Genomic DNA, 20,060 nt, shown 5'->3' with positions numbered 1-20,060 from the left:
TCTCTCCCTCACGCTGCCTGCTCCCTCTTTCTCTCTCCCTCACACTGCCGGCTCCCACTCTCTCTTCCTCACACTGCCCGCTCCCAATCCCTCTCTCTCAAACTGCCCGCTCCCTCTCTCTCTCCCTCACACTTCCGGCTCCCACTCTCTCTCTCCCTCACACTGCCTGCTCGTACTCTCTTTCGCTCTCTCACACTGCCCACTCCCTCTCTCCCTCCCCCACACTGCCCGCTCCCACTCTCTCTCTCCTTCACACTACCGGCTCACACTTTCTCTGCCTCACCCTGCCCGCTTCCACTCTCTCTCCCTCACACTGCCCGCTCCCACTCTCTCTCTCCCTCACACTGCCCGCTCCCACTCTCTCACTCCATCACACTATCGGCTCCAACTCTACCCCTCACTCTTTCCCATCCCAAACTCTCTCTCCCTCACACTGCCGGCTCCCACTCTCTCTCCCTCACACTGCTGGCTCCCTCTCTCTCTCCCTCGCACTGCCAGCTCCCTCTCTCTCTCTCTCCCTCACACTGCCAGCTCCCACTCTCTCTCCCCCTCACACTGCCGGCTCCCACTCTCTCTCTCCCTCAAACTGCCCACTCCCACTCTCTCACTCCATCACACTACTGGCTCCAACTCTACCCCTCACTCTTCCTGATCCCACACCCTCTCTCCCTCACACTGCCTGCTCCCACTCTCTCTCTCACTTTGCCCAAACCCTCTCTCTCCCTCACGCTGCCTGCTCCCTCTTTCTCTCTCCCTCACACTGCTGCCTCCCAATCTCTCTCCCCCTCACACTGCCCGCTCCCACTCTCTCTCCCCGTCACACTGTCCGCTCCCACTCTCTCTCCTTCACACTGCCATTTCAAACTCTCCCTCTCCGATACACTGCCCGCTCCCACTCTCTCTCTCTCTCTCTCTCTCTCACACTGCCCGCTCCAACTCTATCTCTCCCTCACACTGCCCGCTCCCTCTCTCTCTCCCTCACACTGCCCACTCCCACTCTCTCTCTCCCTCACACTGCCTGCTCCCACTCCCTCTCTCCCTCACACTGCCCCCTTCCACTCTCTCTCCCACACACACTGCCCGCTTCCACTCTCTCTCTCCCTCACACTGCTCGCTCCCACTCTCTCCCTCACACTGCCCGCTCCCACTCTCTCTTCCTCACACTGCCCGCTTCCACTCTCTCTCTCCCTCACACTGATCGCTCCCACTCTCTCTCTCCCTCACACTGCCTGCTCCCACTCTCTCTCTCCCTCACACTGCCTGCTCCCACTCTCTCTTCCTCACACTGCCCGCTCCCACTCTCTCTCTCCCTCACACTGCCCGTTCCCAGTCTCTCTCTCTCCCTCACACTTCCGGCTCCCACTCTCTCTCTCTCCCTCACACTGCCTGCTCGTACTCTCTTTCGCTCTCTCACACTGCCCACTCCCTCTCTCACTCCCTCACACTACCGGCTCCCACTCCCTCCCCCACACTGCCCGCTCCCACTCTCTCACTCCATCACACTACCGGCTCCAACTCTACCCCTCACTCTTCCTGATCCCACACCCTCTCTCCCTCACACTGCCTGCTCCCACTCTCCCTCTCACTTTGCCCAAACCCTCTCTCTCCCTCACGCTGCCTGCTCCCTCTTTCTCTCTCCCTCACACTGCTGCCTCCCAATCTCTCTCCCCCTCACACTGCCCGCTCCCACTCTCTCTCCCCGTCACACTGTCCGCTCCCACTCTCTCTCCTTCACACTGCCATTTCAAACTCTCCCTCTCCGATACACTGCCCGCTCCCACTCTCTCTCTCTCTCTCTCTCACACTGCCCGCTCCAACTCTATCTCTCCCTCACACGGCCCGCACACACTCTCTCTCCCTCACACTGCCTGCTCCCACTCTCTCCCTCCCCCACACTGGCCGCTCCCACTCTCACTCTCCCTCACACTGCCCGCTCCCACTCTCTCTGCCTCACCCTGCCCGCTCCCACTCTCTCACTCCATCACACTACCGGCTCCAACTCTACCCCTCACTCTTCCCGATCCCACACTCTGTCTCCCTCACCCTGCCAGCTTCCACTCTCTCTCCCCCTCACACTGCCCGCTCCCATTCTCTCACTCCATCACACTACTGACTCCAACGCTACCCCTCACTCTTCCTGATCCCACTCACTCTCTCCCTCAAACTGCCATCCCCCCCTCTCTCTCTCTCAAACTGCTCGCTCCCACTCTCTCTCTTCCTCACACTGCCAGGTCCCACACTTTCTCTCTCACACACTGCCCCTTCCCACACCCTCTCTCCCTCACACTGCCGGCTCCCACTCTCTCTCTCACTTTGCCCAAACTTTCTCTCTCCCTCACGCTGCCTGCTCCCTCTTTCTCTCTCCCTCACACTGCCGGCTCCCACTCTCTCTCCCTCACACGGCCCGCTCCCACTCTCTCTTCCTCACACTGCCCGCTCCCAATCCCTCTCTCTCACACTGCCCGCTCCCTCTCTCTCTCTCTCACACTGCCTGCTCCCACTCCCTCTCTCCTTCACACAGCACTCTCCCACATTGTGTCCCTCACACTGCCGGCTTCCACTCTCTCCCTCCCTCACACTGCCCGCTCCCACTTTCTCTCTCCCTCACACTGCCCGCTCCCACTTTCTCTCTCCCTCACACTGCCTGCTCCCACTTTCTCTCTCCCTCACACTGCCCGCTCCCACTTTCTCTCTCCCTCACACTGCCCGCTCCCACTTTCTCTCTCCCTCACACTGCAGGCTCCCACTCTCTCCCTCCCTCACACTGCCCGCTCCCACTCTCTATCTCTCCCTCAGACTACCGGCGCCCACTCTCACTCTCCCTCACACTGCCCGCTCCCAATCTCTCTCTCACTCACACTGCCTGCTCCCACTCTCTCTCTCCTTCACACTTCCGGCTCCCACTCTCTCTCTCCCTCACACTGCCCGCTCCCACTCTCTCTCACACTGCCCACTCCCACTCTCTCTCTCTCCCTCAGACTACCGGCGCCCACTCTCACTCTCCCTCACACTGCCCGCTCCCAATCTCTCTCTCCTTCACCAATGCCCGCTCCCACTCTCCCTCTCCGATACACTGCCCGCTCCCACTCTCTCTCCCTCATGCTCCCGGTTCCCTACCTCTCTCCATCACACTGCCCGCTTCCAGTCTCTCTCTCCCTCACACTGCCGGCTCCCACTCTCTCTCGCCCTCACACTGCCCGCTCCCTCTCTCACTCTCCCTCACACTGCCGGCTCCCTCTCTCTCTCTCGCTCGCACTGACGGCTCCCACTCTCTCTCTCTCCCTCACACAGCCAGCTCCCAATCTCTCTCTCACTCACACTGCCCACTCCCACTCTCGCTATCTCACACTGCCTGCTCGTACTCTCCCTCTCCCTCACACTGCCCGCTCCCACATTCTCCCTCCCTCAAACTTCCCGCTCCCACTCTCTCTCCTTCACACTGTCTGCGCCCACACTGTCTCTGTCCCTCACAATGTCGGTGCCCACTCTCTCTCTCCATCACAATGCCCGCTCCCACTCTCTCCCTCCCTCACACTGCCCGCTCTCTCTCTCTCTCCCTCTCCCTCACACTGCCAGCTCCCACTCTCTCTCTCCATCACACTACCGGCTCCCACTCTCTCTCGCAATGTGGCTGCTCCCCCCCTCTCTCTCCTTCCCACTGCCTGCTCCAACTCTATCCTTCACTCTTCCCGATCCCACTCTCTCTCCCCCTCACATTGCCCGCTCCCACTCTCTCTTCCACTAACACTGCCCGCTCCCACTCCCTGTCTCCTTCACACACCACTCTCCCACTCTATCTCCCTCACACTGCCCGCTCCCTATCTCTCTCTCCCTCACACAGACGGCTCCCACTTTCTCTCTCCCTCACAATGCCGTCGCCCACTCTCTCTCTCCCTCACACTGCCCGCTCCCACTCTCTCTCTCCCACACACTGCACGCTCCCTGTCTCTCTCCCTCTCACTGCCCGCTTCCTCTATCTCTCCCTCTCACTGCCTGCTCCCTCTCTCGCTCCCTCACACTGCCCAATCCCACTCTCTCTCTCCCTCACACTCCCCGCTCCCACTCTTTCCCTCCCTCACATTGGCCACTCCCACTCTCTCTCTCCATTACGCTGCCTGCCCCCTCTCTCTCCCTCTCACTGCCCGCTTCCTCTCTCGCTCCCTCACACTGCCCGCTCCCACTCTCTCTCCCTCACACTGCCCGCTCCCACGCTCTCTCTCCCTCACACTGCCGTCTCCCAATCTCTCTCCCCCTCACACTACCCACTCCCACTCTCTCTCTCCCTCACACTGCCCGCTCCCACTCTCTCCCTCCCTTACATTGGCCGCTCCCACTCTCTCTCTCCCTCACACTGCCAGCTCCCACTCTCTCTCTCCCTCACACTGCCGTCTCCCAATCTCTCTCCACCTCACACTGCCCGCTTCCACTCTCTCCCTCACACTGCTGCTTCCCAATCTCTCTTCCCCTTATACTACCCGCTTCCACTCTCTCTCTGTCCCTCACACTGCTGGCTCCCACTCTCTCTCTCCTTCACACTGCACGCTCCCACTCTCTCTCTCCCTCACACTGCCGTTTCCAACTCTCCCTCTCCCTCACATTACCGGCTCCCACACTCTCTCTTACTCTGCCTACTCCCTCTCTCTCCCTCACACGGCCCGCTCCCACTCTCTCTCCCTCATGCCTCCGGCTCCCACTCTCTCTCTCCCTCGCACTGGCGGCTCCAATTCTCTCTCTCTCTCACACTGCCGGCTCCCTCTCTCTCTCCCTCACACTGCCTGCTCCCACTCTCTCTCTCCCTCACACTGTCTGCTCCCACTCTCTCTCTCCCTCACACAGCCAGCTCCCACTCTCTCTCTCCCTCACACTGCCCGCTCCCACTCTCTCTCTCCCTCATACTGCTGCTTCCCAATCTCTCTCTCCCTCACACTATCCGCTTCTACTCTCTCTCTGTCCCTCACACTGCCGGCTCCCACTCTCTCTCTCCTTCACGCTACCGGCTCAAACTCTCTCTCTCCCTCGCACTGGCCACTCCCACTCTCTCTCTCCCTTACACTGCCCGCCCCCTCTCTCACCCTCACACTGCCCGCTCCCACTCTCTCCCTCCCTCACACTGGCCGCTCCCACTCTCTCTCCCTCACACTGCCCGCTGCCTCTCTCTCCCTTTCCCTCACACTGCACGCTCCCACTCTCTCTCCTTCACAATGCCCGTTCCCACTCCCTGTCTCCTTCACACACCACTCTCCCACTCTATCTCCCTCACACTGCCCGCTGCCTCTCTCTCTTTCCCTCACACAGACGGCTCCAACTTTCTCTCTCCCTCACACTGCCGTCGCCCACTCTCTCTTCCCTTCACACTGCCCGCTCCCACTCTCTCTCTCCCACACACTGCCCGCTCCCTCTCTCTCTCCCCCTCTCACTGCCCGCTTCCTCTCTCGCTCCCTCACACTGCCCACTCCCACTCTCTCTCCCTCACACTGCCCGCTCCCACTCTTTCCCTCCCTCACACTAGCCACTCCCACACTCTCTCTCCCTCGCCCTGCCAGCTCCCATTCTCTCTCTCCCTCTCACTGCCCGCTCCCTCTCTCGCTCCCTCACACTGCCCGATCCCTCTCTCTCTCTCTCTCACACTGCCCGCTCCCACTCTTTCCCTCCCTCACGCTGGCCACTCCCACTCTCTCTCTCCATTACACTGCCTGCTCCCCTCCTCGCTCCCACACACTGCCCGCTCCCACTCTCTCTCCCTCACACTGCCCACTCCCACTCTCTCCCTCTCCCTCACACTGCCCGCTCCCTCTCTCGCTCCCACACACTGCCCGCTCCCACTCTGTCTCCCTCACACTGCCCACTCCCACTCTCTCTCCACCTCACACTGCCCGCTCCCACTCTCTCCCTCCCTCACACTGCCCACTCCCACTCTCTCTCCACCTCACACTGCCCGCTCCCACTCTCTCTCTCCCTCACACTGGCCAGTCCCACTCTCTCTCACTCACACTGCCATCTCCCACTCTCTCTCTCCCTCACACTGCCGTCTCCCAATCTCTCTTCCCCTCACACTGCCCACTCCCACTCTCTCTCCACCTCACATTGCCTGCTCCCACTCTCTCTCTCCCTCACACTGCCGTTTCCATCTCTCCCTCTCCTATACAACTGCCCGCTCCCAGACTTTCTCTCCCGCACACTGCTGGCTCCCACTCTCTCTCTCCCTCACATTGCCCGCTCCCTCTCTCTCTCCCTCTCACTGCCTGCTTCCTCTATCTCTCCCTCACACTGCCCGCTCCCTCTCTCACTCCCTCACACTGTCCGATCCCACTCTCTCTCCCTCACACTGCCCGCTCCGACTCTCTCCCCCCCTCACACTGGCCGCTCCCAATCTCTCTCCCTCACACTGCCCGCTCCCAATCTCTCTCCCTCACACTGCCCGCTGCCTCTCTCTCCCTCTCCCTCACACTGCACGCTCCCACTCTCTCTCTCCTTCACAAAGCCCGCTCCCACTCTCTCTCTCCTTCACAAACCACTCTCCCACTCTCTCTCTCCCACACACTGCCCGCTCCCTCTCTCTCTCCCTCTCACTGCCGGCTTCCTCTATCTCTCCCTTTCACTGCCCGCTCCCTCTCTCTCTCCCTCACACTGCCCGATCCCACTCTTTCCCTCCCTCACACTAGCCACTCCCACACTCTCTCTCTCCCTCACGCTACCGGCTCAAACTCTCTCTCTCCCTCGCACTGTCCGCTCCCACTCTCTCTCTCCCTCACACTGCCCGCTCCCACTCTCTCTCTCCCTCACACTGCCCGCTCCCACTCTCTCTCTCCCTCACACTGCCAGCTCCCATTCTCTCTCTCCCTCACACTGGCCGCTCCCACTCTCTCTCTCCCTCACACTGCCAGCTCCCATTCTCTCTCTCCCTCACACTGCCCGATCCCACTCTCTCTCGCCCTCACACTGCTCGCACCCACACTTTCCCTCCCTCACACTGGCTGCTCCCACTCTCTCTCGCCCTCACACTGCCCACTCCCACTCTTTCCCTCCCTCACACTGGCCATTCCCAAACTCTTTCTCCCTCACACTGCCGCCCCCTCTCTCTCACTGCCTGCTCCCTCTCTCGCTACCTCACACTGCCCGCTCCCAGTCTCTCTCTCCCTCACACTGCCCGCTCCCTCTCTCGCTACCTCACACTGCCCGTTCCCACTCTCTCCCTCCCTCACACTGCCCGCTCCCACTCTCTCCCTCCCTCACACTGGCTGCTCCTACTCTCTCTCTCCCTCACACTGCCAGCTCCCATTCTCTCTCTCCCTCTCACTGCCCGCTTCCTCTATCTCTCCCTCTCACTGCCCGGTCCCTCTCTCGTTCCCTCACACTGCCCGCTCCCAGACTCTCTCCCTCACACTGCCCACTCCCTCTCTTTCCCTCCCTCACACTGGCCACTCCCACTCTCTCTCTCCCTCACACTGCCCACTCCCACTCTCTCTCCCCCTCACACTCTCTCTCCCTCACACTGCCCCCTCCCACTCTCTCTCTCCCTCACACTGCCCGCTCCCACTCTCTCCCTCCCTCACACTGGCCGTCTCCCAATGTCTCTCCCCCTCACACTGCCCGCTTCCACTCTCTCCCTCACACTGCCATTTCCAACTCTCCCTCTCCAATACAATGCCGGCTGCCTCTCTCTCTCTCTCAAACTGCTCGCTCCTACTCTCTCTCTTCCTCACACTGCCAGGTCCCACACTTTCTCTCTCTCACACTGCCCCCTCCCACTCCCTCTCTCCTTCACACAGCACTGTCCAACTTTGTTTCCCTCACACTGCCTGCTCCCACTCTCTCTCTCCCTCACACTGCCCACTCCCTCACACTGCTGCTTCCCAATCTCTCTCTCCCTTACACTACCCGCTTCCACTCTCTCTCTGTCCCTCACATAGCCAGCTCCCACTCTCTCTCTTCCTCACACTACCGGCTCCCACTCTCTCTCTCCCTCGCACTGGCAGCTCCAACTCTCTCTCTCTCTCTCACACTGCCGGCTCCCTCTCTTTCTCTCCCTCACACTGCCTGCTCCCACTCTCTCTCCCACTAACACTGCCCGCTCCCACTCTCTCTCTCTCCCTCACACTGCACCCTCCCACTCTCTCTCTCCTTCACACACCACTCTCCCACTCTATCTCCCTCACACTACCCGCTCCCTATCTCTCTCTCCCTCACACAGACGGCTCCCACTTTCTCTCTCCCTCACACTGCCGTCGCCCACTCTCTCTCCCCCTCACACTGCCCGCTCCCACTCTCTCTCTCCCACACACTGCCCGCTCCCTCTCTCTCTCCCTCTCACAGCCCGCTCCCTCTCTCTCTCCCTCACACTGCCGTCGCCCACTCTCTCTCCCCCTCACACTGCCCGATCCCACTCTCTCTCTCCCTCACACTGCCCGCTCCCACTCTTTCCCTCCCTCACACTGGCCGCTCCCACTCTCTCTCTCCATTACACTGCCTGCCCCCTCTCGCTCCCTCTCACTGCCCGCTCCCTCTCTCGCTCCGTCACACTGCCCGCTCCCACTCTCTCTCTCCCTCACACTGCCCGCTCCCACTCTCTCCCTCCCTCACAGTGCCCGTTCCCACTCTCTCTCCCTCACACTGCCCGCTCCCACTCTCACTCTCCCTCACACTGCCAGCTCCCACTCTCTCTCTCCCTCACACTGCCCGCTCCCACTCTCTCTCTCCCTCACACTGCCGTTTCCACTCTCCCTCTCCTATACAAATGCCCGCTCCCACTCTCTCTCTCCCGCACACTGCTGGCTCCCACTCTCTCTCTCCCTCACATTGCCCGCTCCCTCTCTCTCTCCCTCTCACTGCCCACTTACTCTATCTCTCCCTCACACTGTCCGCTCCCACTCTCTCTCTCTCTCCCTCACACTGCCCGCTCCCACTCTCTCTCGCACACACTGCCTGCTCCCACTCTCTCACTCCCTCACACTGCCCGCTCCCACTCTTTCCCTCCCTCACACTGACTCCTCCCACTCTCTCTCTCACCCTCACACTGCCCGCTCCCACTCTCTCCCTCCGTCACACTGGCCTCTCCCACTCTCTCTCCCTCACACTGCCCGCTGCCTCTCTCTCCCTCTCCCTCACACTGCCCGCTCCCAGTCTCTCTCTCCATCACACTGCCCGCTCCCACTCTCTACCTCCCTCACACTGGCCGCTCCCACTCTCTCTCTCCCTCACACTGCCAGCTCCCATTCTCTCTCTCCCTCTCACTGCCCGCTTCCTCTATCTCTCCCTCACACTGCCCGCTCCCAGTCTCTCTCCCTCAAACTGCCCGCTCCCAGTCTCTCTCTCACACTGCCCGCACCCACTCTTTCCCTCCCTCACACTGGCCACTCCCACTCTCTCTCTCCATTACACTGCCCGCCCCCTCTCTCTCCCTCTCACTGCCCGCTCCCTCTCTCGCTCCCTCACACTGCCCGCTCCCACTCTCTCTCTTCCTCACACTGCCCGCTCCCACTCTCTCTCCCTCACAGTGGCCGCTCCCATTCTCTCTCTCCCGCACACTGCTGGCTCCCACTCTCTCCCTCCCTCACATTGCCCGCTCCCTCTCTCACTCCCTCACACTGTCCGCTCCCACTCTCTCTCCCTCACACTGCCCGCTGCCTCTCTCTCCCTCTCCCTCACACTGCCCGCTCCCACTCTCTCTCTCCCTCACACTGCCCGCTCCCACTCTCTCCCTCTCCCTCACACTGCCAGCTCCCACTCTCTCTCTCCCTCACACTGCCCGCCCCCTCTCTCACTCCCTCACACTCTCCACTCCCACTCTCTCTCCCTCACACTGCCCGCTCCCACTCTCTGTCTCCCTCACACTGCCCGCTCCCACTCTTTCCCTCCCTCACACTGGCCACTCACACTCTCTCTCTCCCTCACACTGCCCGCCCCCTCTCTCTCCCTCACACTGCCCGCTTCCACTCTCTCCCTCCCTCACACTGGCCGCTCCCACTCTCTCTCTCCCTCACACTGCCCGCTCCCACTCTCTCTCCTTCACACTGCCCGCTCCCACTCTCTCTTCCTCACACTGCCTGCTCCCACTCTCTCTCTCCCTCACACTGCCCGCTCCCACTCTCTCTCCTTCACACTGCCCGCTCCCACTCTCTCTCTCTCACACTGCCCACTCCCTCTCTCTCTCCCTCACACTGCCCGCTCCCACTCTCTCTCCCACACACTGCCCACTCTCTCTCTCTCTCCCTCCCACTGCTCACTCCCACTCTCTCTCCCTCACACTGCCTGCTCCCACTATCTCTCTCCCTCACACTGCCCGCTCCCACTCTCTCTCTCCCTCACACTGCTCGCTCCCTCTCTCTCTCCCTCACACTGCCCGGTCCCACCATCTCTCCCACACACTGCCCGGTCCCACTCTCTACCTCACACTGCCCACACTCTCTCTCTCTCCCTCACACTGCCCACTCCCACTCTCTCTCCTTCACACTGCCTGCTCCCACTATCTCTCTCCCTCACACTGCCTGCTCCCACTCTCTCTCTCCCTCACACTGGCCACTCCCACTCTCTCTCTCCCTCACACTGCCAGCTCCCACTCTCTCTCCCTCAAACTGTGATTCCCACTCTCTTTCCTTTGCAATGCTGGGGTTGCTTGATTTTATTGTCAATGCATTGAATATAGGAGTTGGGAGATCACATTGTGGCTGAAAAGGTGATTGGTTAGTTCACTCGCGCCATACTGCATTCAATTCCTGCTATAAGATGAAGGTTATAAAACTTGAAAGAGTTCAGAAAAGCTTTACAAGAATGTTGTAGGTTTGACGTGTTTGAGCTCTAGGGAGAGGCTGAATAGACTGGGGCTATTTTCCCTGGTCCATTGAAGGTTGAGGGGTTACCTTGAAGAGATTTATAAAATCATGAGGGACATGGTTAGGGGAAATAGCCAATATCTATTTCCAAGACGAGAAGTTGTCGGTACGATGTGAGAGGGGAAAGACTTAAAAGGGACTTAAGGTGCAGTTTTATTCTTGCAGTGATGTGTGTATGGAATGAGCTGCCAGAGGAAGTGGTAGAGGCTGGTACAATTGCAACATATAAAAGACATTTGGATGGCTATATTAATAGGAAGAGTTCAGAGGGATGTGGGGCAAGTGCTGGTGAATGGGATTAGATTAATTTTGGGTATCTGGCCAACATGGAAGGGTTGAACCAATGGTCTGTTTCTGTGTTGTCCATCTCTATGATGCTATGACTCTATTAAAGGTAGGATGTGCATGGTGCAGACTGTCCAAGCATTGGCACAGGGTTGATCTAAACACTTTTCAACATTTAGACAAATGATCTACCAACAGCCATGTCTCACAGTTTTCTCTATGCTGGTGACTGAGAGTTAAATTGTCATAGCACGGACACAGACCGCTCCGTTAAACCCATTCACCATGAACAGATCCATTCCCATTTGCCAGCACATGGCCCCAATCCCTCTGAACCCTTCCTATTCATATAACCATCCGGATGCCTTTCAAATGCTGTCATTGTACCAGCTTCCACCACTTCCTCTGGCAGCTCACTCCATGCACGCACTGACTTCTATTTGAGAACAGTTGCCCCTTGGGTTCATCTTAAATTTTCCCATCTCAACTTAACCCTATGTGCACCAGTATGAACACCTCTTCCCCGTAGAAAAGATCTTGGCTATTCACCCTATCCATGCTCTTCATGATTTAGCAAACCTCTCTGAGGTCATAGAGTCAGAGAGTCATAAAGATGTACAGCACAGAAACAGACCCTTCGGTCCAACTTGTCCATGCCGACCAGATATCCCAACCCAATCTAGTCCCACCTGCCAGCACCCAGCCCATATCCTTCAAAACCCTTCACTTACATGTACCCATCCAGATGCCTCTTAAATGTTGCAATTGTACCAGCCTCCACCATTTTCCCTGGCAGCTCAATCCAGCTCTGTGTGAAAATTTTGCCCCTTCGATCTCATTTATATCTTTCCCCTCTCACCCTAAACCTATGCCCTCTAGTTCTGGACTCCCCCACCTCAGGGAAAAGACTTTGTCTATTTATCCTATCCATGCCTCTCATAATTTTAGAAATCTCTAGAAGGTCACACCTCCGCCTCCAATGCTCCAGGGAAATCAGCCCCAGCCTGTTCAGCCTCTCCCTATAGCTCAAATCTTCCAAACCTGGCAATATCCTTGTAAATTTTTTCTGAACCCTTTCAAGTTTCACAACATCTTTCCGATAGGAAGGAGACCAGAATTGTACGCAGTATTCCAACCCTCACCAATGTCCTGTACAGCTGCAACATGACCTCCCAAACCATGTACTCAATATTCTGACCAATAAATGAAAGCACACTAAACGTTTTCCTCACTATCCTATCTACCTGCGACTCCACTTTCAGAGGGCGATGAACCTGCACTCCAAGGTCTCTTTGTTCAGCAACAGGTCACTTCTCAACCTCCAATAGCTCAAAACCTCGAGCCTCAGTGACATTCTTATACATTTCATCCGCAACATTTCAAGTTTAACAACACCTTTCCTATAGCAGGGAGACCAGAATTGAATATAGTATTCCCAAAGTGGCCTCACCAATGTCATGTACAGCCACACTCCTACACTCAATGTACTGACCAATAAAGGCTCCTTACTTCTGCCCCCTGGACCAGCTCCTTAATGAAGGTGTTACAAAGGTGATGGAATCCTGCAGCACATCGGGCTTACACTGAATCCCTCATCAACCATATCCAGTGTTTGTCAGCTCCACAACTTCAATGTCCAAACAGAACTGTGCATTTACATTGATGTCCAGCATAATCCCAGCCAACATGTTTGTGTGTGACTTGAGCCAGAATGTCACTGATTTCAAGATTGTCCTGACCTTCAACAGCAAAGTCTAATTATTGAAAGTCATAAATCTTTTGACCATATCCAAAAAAACCTGCAGGTGCTTTAAATCAGAAAAAAACACAAAACTTGCTGGAAAAGCTCAGCAGCATCTGTGCAGAGAAATCAGAGTTAACCTTTCGTGTCCAATGATTGTTCTTCAATACTAACGGTGTCCACTTTAATTGTCCAATAAACACAGGTCCACCCATTTGTTTGGTTTAACTTTCAGACTGAAATCTGTTGAACACAAAGTGCACAAATGTGCCTGGTTATCACACCCAGATCAAATTATCATGAAGTTCAAGCACTTTGAAAATATCCAACTTGGAAATACCTTCCTTACCAAATTGTTTTCATGACAATATTTTTAATTGTGTTTCCAAATATTCTTCAGTCCAGATACAAATATATTTTAAATTGCTTTCACCTCTCTCCCGTGTGAGTAATCTGGTATATGAATGTCAGTGTCTGTGTGATGCTATGTATGTAGGCCATGCCTCTGAAAGACTGACAGATTGTTCCAAACAGCATTTCTCTTCAGGTCTTCATAACAAACAGGTTACTGCCTGGACCCAACCAGCTTACACTCACAAAACCTAAAACCCAGTGCCCACCATTGGTTGTGATTGGGTAACATTTTAAATGAACTCTAATCCATTCCTGGGCATTGCTGGTTGGGCCGGCAATTATTGCTCATCCCTAGTGGTTGTTGAGAATGTGCTGTGGGTTTGGAAAGTGCTGCCTAAGGAGCTTCTGTGAATTTCTGCAGGGCACCTTGTCACTGGTGCACATTGCTGCTCCTGTGGGTCAGTGGGGAAAATAACATGGATGTTTGTGGATGTCGTGGCAATCAAGTGGGGTCTTTTATCACGGCTGGTGCCAAGCTTCTGAAATACTGTTGGAGCTGCCCCCGTCCAGGCCTGTGGGGAGTATTCCATCATAATCCTGACTGGTGTATTGTAGATGGTGGACGGTCTGTGGGGGATCAGGAGGTGAGTCATTCACTGCAGTATTCCGAGCCTCTGACCTGCTCTGTTGTCACTGTATTTATATCACTGGTACAATTCAGTTTCTGGTCAATGGTAACCCCAAGATGTTGATAGTTGAGGATTCAGCAATGGTAACCCCATTGAATATCAAAGGATGGTGGTTTGATTCTCTGTTGTTTTAGATGATCAGTGTCTGGTATTTATGTGGCATGAATATTCTTTGTCACTTTTCTTCCTAGTCCTGGATATTATCCAGGTTTTACTGCACTTGCCAAGGGCTGCTTCAGTATCTGAGTAGTCACACATGCTGTTGAACATTGTGTAAACATTGGCTAACATCCTTAAGATGGAGGGATGTACATTTATAAACGATTGAAGATTATTGGGCCGAGGACATTCTCCTGAGGAACTCCAACAGAAATGTTCTTTCGTTGTGATGACTGACCGCCAACAATCACAACCTTCTTCCTTTGTGCCAGGTCCAACTCCAACCAGCAGAGAGTTTTCCTCAATTTCCATTGGCTCCAGATTTGCTCAGGCTCCTTGATGTCACACTCAGTCAAACACAGCTTTAACATTAAGCCCAGTCATACTCACACCACTCTCTGGTATCATCTCTTTTTCTCCAAGGCCATGGTCACACACCACTCCCTCATCGGAGAGGGGCAACTGGTGCTGAGTGTAACCTCGGGGTCACCATGGCTCAGGCCAGGGTAAGAAGAAGAGTCCTTCATGGTAACATCAGCTAATGTGGGAATAGGGCCAATGCAGTTGGTGTGCCTCTCCATTGTAAACCAGCTAGCCAGCTCACTGAGGGAACGAGTTACTGAGTGGGCATTCTTGAGAGAAGGATACCTTTGGAACACAATGAGATTTAGAGATGGGAGTGTTTGATTGGAAAACAATATTGCTCACAGAATGAAAATTCTCATTTTATTAATTAATCTGATCAGAATTGTCCAGTCTTTAAAACTTAATTTTAGAAATACATGTAGATTTACGTGAGCACTTAATGCGTCTTGTCATGATCTGTTTGTTCACATTTGAATGAAACACTAATGTGAAGCGTGGGGGCACCTCACAATCCCCAGGGGACCCTCCATGGTATCGGTTAAAGGGCTGGGAAATGGGGGACATCAGTGTTTGATGGAGAGAGATTGACTGCAGCATGAAAACACAGATTACCTCAATGCTGAAAACATTTGGAATTATCAATAAATTATTCAAAATGATTCTTGCCATGTTAGTATTCCTGATAAGTGATTCAAACTATTGAAGCTTTGTAAATCTGGGTGAGAGTTGCTCCCTGCACTTTGTGATGGAAGATGTTACGTTCTGGTCCAGTGATCGTCATTATATAGACACTCGAACATCGATGTCAGGTGGTATGAAGTTTCTCTGTAGTTTAATTCTGATTTGTGAGGGCTTTTGTGGTGCAGTGGCAGTGTCCCTACCTCTGAACCACAAGGTCTGTATTCAAATGCAAACCTGCACTGAAGATGTGTTTATAGTAAGGAGAGGCAAGAGAGAAGGGAAGTGGTGTTTTTGATAAGGGAAAATGTCATGGCAGCACTTAGAGAGGATATTCCTGATGGATCATCCAGTGAAGTTGCATGGATGGAACTGAGAAAAATGAAGGGTGTGATCACATTGTTGGGATTATACTCCAGCCACGCTCTGCATCCCCCAATAATCAGCTGGAAATTGGGGAGAAAATATGCAGGGAGCTCGCCAAAGGCAGTAAGAATGATAGGGTTACAAGAAAAGGGGATTTTAACCTTCCAAATATAGACTGGGAATGGATTGGAGAACTTACTAGGTGTATTCAGGAAAACTTTCTCAATTAATATGAAGATGGCCCTCCATGACAAGGGGCAAAACCCAATCTTCTCTCAGAAAATAAGGCAGGGCAAGTGACGGACGTATTAGTGGGGGAGCACTAACTGTTATTCGATTAGTTTTAAAATAGCTATGGAAAAGGATAGACTGGTCAACAATTTAAAGTGTATGGAGTTGACAGTGGGGTCTTTGGACATTACAATCTGTAAGTGTGATGTGTAGAATCTTTTTCTGAGTCTTTGATGTTGTAAATGAGAGTGAGATTCACTCTGCATTCAGGTCTCTGTTATTCTTTACAAGCCTGATGGATTATGTTCATATATTTAATGCTTATCTCTATTTGTGATTGTAATTGTATCTCTAATATTGCAGTGTACAAATAATTTTCGATGTGGTATATCAATTATAAAGAACCTGAACTCTAACGGGAGTATCCATTTGAGTTAAATAACTTGTGTGCCTTCTGAACATGGAGTGAACCTACATGATGTAAAACAGAAAGTGCTACAAATACTCTGTAGGTCAGAGAGCATTTGTAGAGAGAGAAACAGAATGAGCGTTTCTGGTCAATGACCTTTCATCAGAGAAAGTGACTGAATATTTCCAGCAGTCTCTGTTTTTATTTAATGTTCACAGTATCTGGAGTATACAGATTTTCAAATTATAAATCTCCATAACGTACTATTCAGTTGGTTGCTGTGGGTTACTATTGAGAGATTAACACAGTCTTTTGCAATCTGATAGTCAATGTCATTTGGAGACTGGGATTTGTTTATAGACGAGTTTGGAGAGAAATATAAATCATTTCTTTCTCTCTTGTTCTGTTTGAGTGTTCGAATAAAAATGTCACTGGAAGGTGGGATCAGAGTGGGACTGAACAGTGTCTCTGTCTGAGCCTGTGGGAGTGATGACCCTTCTGTATCTCTGTATCTCTGTCAGTGATAATGTGAGTGTGTGTGAGAGGGAACTACCTGCATTGTTACTTCAGCAGCATTCTTCCCTCCTCAGATACTGAAGCACTCCATGTGGCTCTGCAGCAAGATCCTGGCAACTTCAGCTCCTCGGAAACGGTGTTAGGGAACTGGGGCCAGAGCTGGATGAACTTCGGATCATTCGGGAGGCTGAGGGAGTAATTGAGAGGAGTTACAGGGAGGGCGTCACATCTCAGGTACCGGGGAAAGGTAGATGGATTACAGTCAGGGGGCGGAAAGGAACAGGCAGACAGTGTAGAGTTCCCCTGTGGCCGATCCCCTCAATAACAAGCGTACTGTTTTGGTTACTGCTGGGGAGGGGACAACTTACCAGGGGTAAGCAATGGGGCACAGGTCTCCGGCACAGAATCTGTCCATGTTGCTCAGAAAGGTAGGATTAGAAAAAAAGAGATTGAGGGGGGACCTGATTGAGGGTATGAAGGGTATAGACAGGGTAGACAGAGATAACCTTTTTCCCAGGGTGAAGGATTCAGTAATGAGAGGTCACACTTTCAAGGTGAAAGGTGAAAAGTTGAAGGGGGATACACACGGCAAGTACTTTACACGGAAGATGGCAGGTGTCTGGAATGCATTGCCAGCAGAGGTAGTACAGGCGGGTATGTTAGATTCATTTAAGATGCGACTGGACAGATGCATGAGTAGGTGGGGAGCAGAGGGATACAGATGCTTAGGAATTGGGCGACAGGTTTAGACAGTAGGTTTGAATTGGCTCAGGCTTGGAGGGGTAAAGGGCCTGTTCCTGGGCTGTAAATTTTCTTGGCTCTTTGTTGTTTGAAGTGAAAGAGGAGCAGAGCATTAGTCATTAGGGACTTCACAGTGAGGGGACAGATAGGAGATTCTGTAGGAATGAGAGAGAATCAGGGTTGATGTGCTGCCTCCCAAGTGCCAGGGTTCATGACATCTCAGATCGTGTTTTCGGTATTCTTGAGGTGGAGGGAGAACAGCCCCAACTCATGGTCCACATTGGCACCAATGACATGGGTAGGACAAGGGATGGGGTTTTAAAGCAGATATTCAGGGAGTTAGAGTGGAAGTTTAGAGCTGGAACAAACAGAGGTGTCAACTCTGGTTTGTTACCTGTGCCACATGCTAGCAAGGAATAGGGGGAGAGAAGAGTTGAACATGTGGCTACAAGGATGATGCAGAAGGGAGGGATTTAGATATCTGGATAATTGGGGCTTATTCTGGAGTAGGTGGGTCTTCTACAAACAGGATGGTCTACACCTGAACCAGAGAGGTACTCTAACCTGGGGGCAGGTTTGCTAATGCTCTTTGGGAGGGTTTAAACTAATTCAGCAGGAGATGGGAACCTGAATTGTAGCATCAGTGCACAGGAGGTTGAGAGCAATGAGGTCCTGAATAGGGTTTCAATGTTGCAGGAATACAGTGGCAGGCAGCAAGTTGGTTTCAAGTGTGTCTACTTCAACGCCAGGAGCATCCAGAATAAGGTGGGTGACCTTGCAGCATGGGTTAGGACTTCGATGTTGTGGCCATTTCAGAGACCTGGATTGAGCAGGGACAGGAATGGTTGTTGCAAGTTCCGGGGTTTAGATGTTTCAGTAAGAACAGGGAAGGTGGTAAAAGAGGAGGAGGTGTGGCTATGTTCGTTAAGGACAGTGTTATAGTGGCAGAAAGGACATTTGATGAGTACTGGTCCACTGAGGTAGAATGGGCTGAGGTTAGAAACAGGAAAGCAGAGATCATGCTGTTGGGAGTTTTCTGTAGGCTTCCAGAGATGTAGAGGAAAGGATTGCAAAGATGATTCTGGATAGGAGAGAAAGTAACAGGGTCGTTGTTCTGGGGGCCTTTAACTTTCCAAATATTGACTGGAAACACTGTAGTTCGAGTACTTAAGATGGGTCAGTTTTTGTCCAATGTGTGCAGGACCGTTCCCTGACACAGTAGATAGACAGGCCAACAAGGGGCGAGGCCACATTGGATTTAGTATTGGGTCATGAACCCAGGCAGGTGTTTGATTCGCAGGTAGGTGAGCACTTTGGTGATAGTGACCACAATTAGGTTACGTTTACTTTAGTAATGGAAAGGGACAGGGATATATCGCAGGGAAAGTGATATAGTTGGGGGAAAGGCAATTATGCTGTGTTTTGGCAAGAATTAGGATGCATAGGATGAGAAGGAAACTGCAGAGGATGGGCACAATTGAAATGTGGAGTTTTTTCAAGGATCAGCTACTGCATGTCCTTGATAAATATGTACGTGTCAGGCAGCGAGGAGATGGTGGAACAAGGGAACCATGGTTTAGTAAAGAAGTTGTATCTGTTGTTAAGAGGAAGAAGGAGGCTTATGTAAAGATGAGACATGAAGATTCAGTTAGGCACTTGAGAGTTACAAATTAGCCAGGAAGGACCAAAAGAGAAAGCAAAGAAGGGCCAGGAGGGGACATGAGAAGTCATTGGCAGGTCGCATCAAGGAAAACCTTAAAGCTTTCTATCAGTATATCAGGAATTAAAAAATGACTAAAGTAAGATTCGGACCAGTCAAGGACAATAATGGGAAGTTGTGTGTGAAGTCTGAGGAGATGGGAGAGGAGCTAAATGAATATTTTGCATTCGTATTCACACTGGAAAAAGACAATGTTGTCGAGGAGAATACTGAGATCCAGATTATTAGACAAGACGGGATTGAGGTTCATAACGAGGAAGTGTTAGCAATTCTGGAAAGTGTGAAAACAGAGAAGTCCTCTGGGTTGAAGGGGATTTATCCTAGGATTCTCTGGGAAGCCAGGGAGGAGATTGCAGAGACTTTGATCTTTATGTCATCATTGTCTACAGGAATGGTGCCAGAAGACTGGAGGACAGTAAAAGTTGTCCCCTTGTTCAAGAAGAGGAGTAGAAACAACCCTGGTAATTATAGACCAGTGAGCCTGACTTTAATTGTGGATAAAGTGTTGGAAAAAGTTATAAGAGTTCAGATTTATAATCATCCTTCAATCATCCAGAAAGAATGAAGTTGATTAGGGCTAGTCAACATGGTTTTGTGAAGGGTAGATTGTGCCTCACAAACTTTATTCAGTTCTTTGAGAAGATGACCAAGCAGCAGATTAGGTGGTCAATGTGGTCGATATTGGTTTCAGTCAGGCTTTTGATAAGGGTCTCCATGATAGGCTATTGTACAAAATACGGAGGCACGGAGACTTGGGATGGAGGGCGATTTAGCTTTTTGCATCAGAAATTGGCAAGCTGTAAGGGTGGTGGTTGATAGGAAATGTTTATCCTGGAGTTCAGTTACTAGTGGTGTACCACAAGGATCTGTTTTTCGTTCACTGGTGTTTGTCATTTTTATAAATGACTTGGATGAGGATGTAGTAGGATGGGTTCATTAAATTTGTGGATGACACCAGGTCAATGGAGTTGTGGAC

The sequence above is a fragment of the Chiloscyllium punctatum genome, chromosome 19 (genome assembly GCF_047496795.1).
Source record: "Chiloscyllium punctatum isolate Juve2018m chromosome 19, sChiPun1.3, whole genome shotgun sequence".
Lineage (NCBI taxonomy): Eukaryota > Metazoa > Chordata > Chondrichthyes > Orectolobiformes > Hemiscylliidae > Chiloscyllium > Chiloscyllium punctatum.
Note: the sequence above shows the minus strand (reverse complement) of the source record.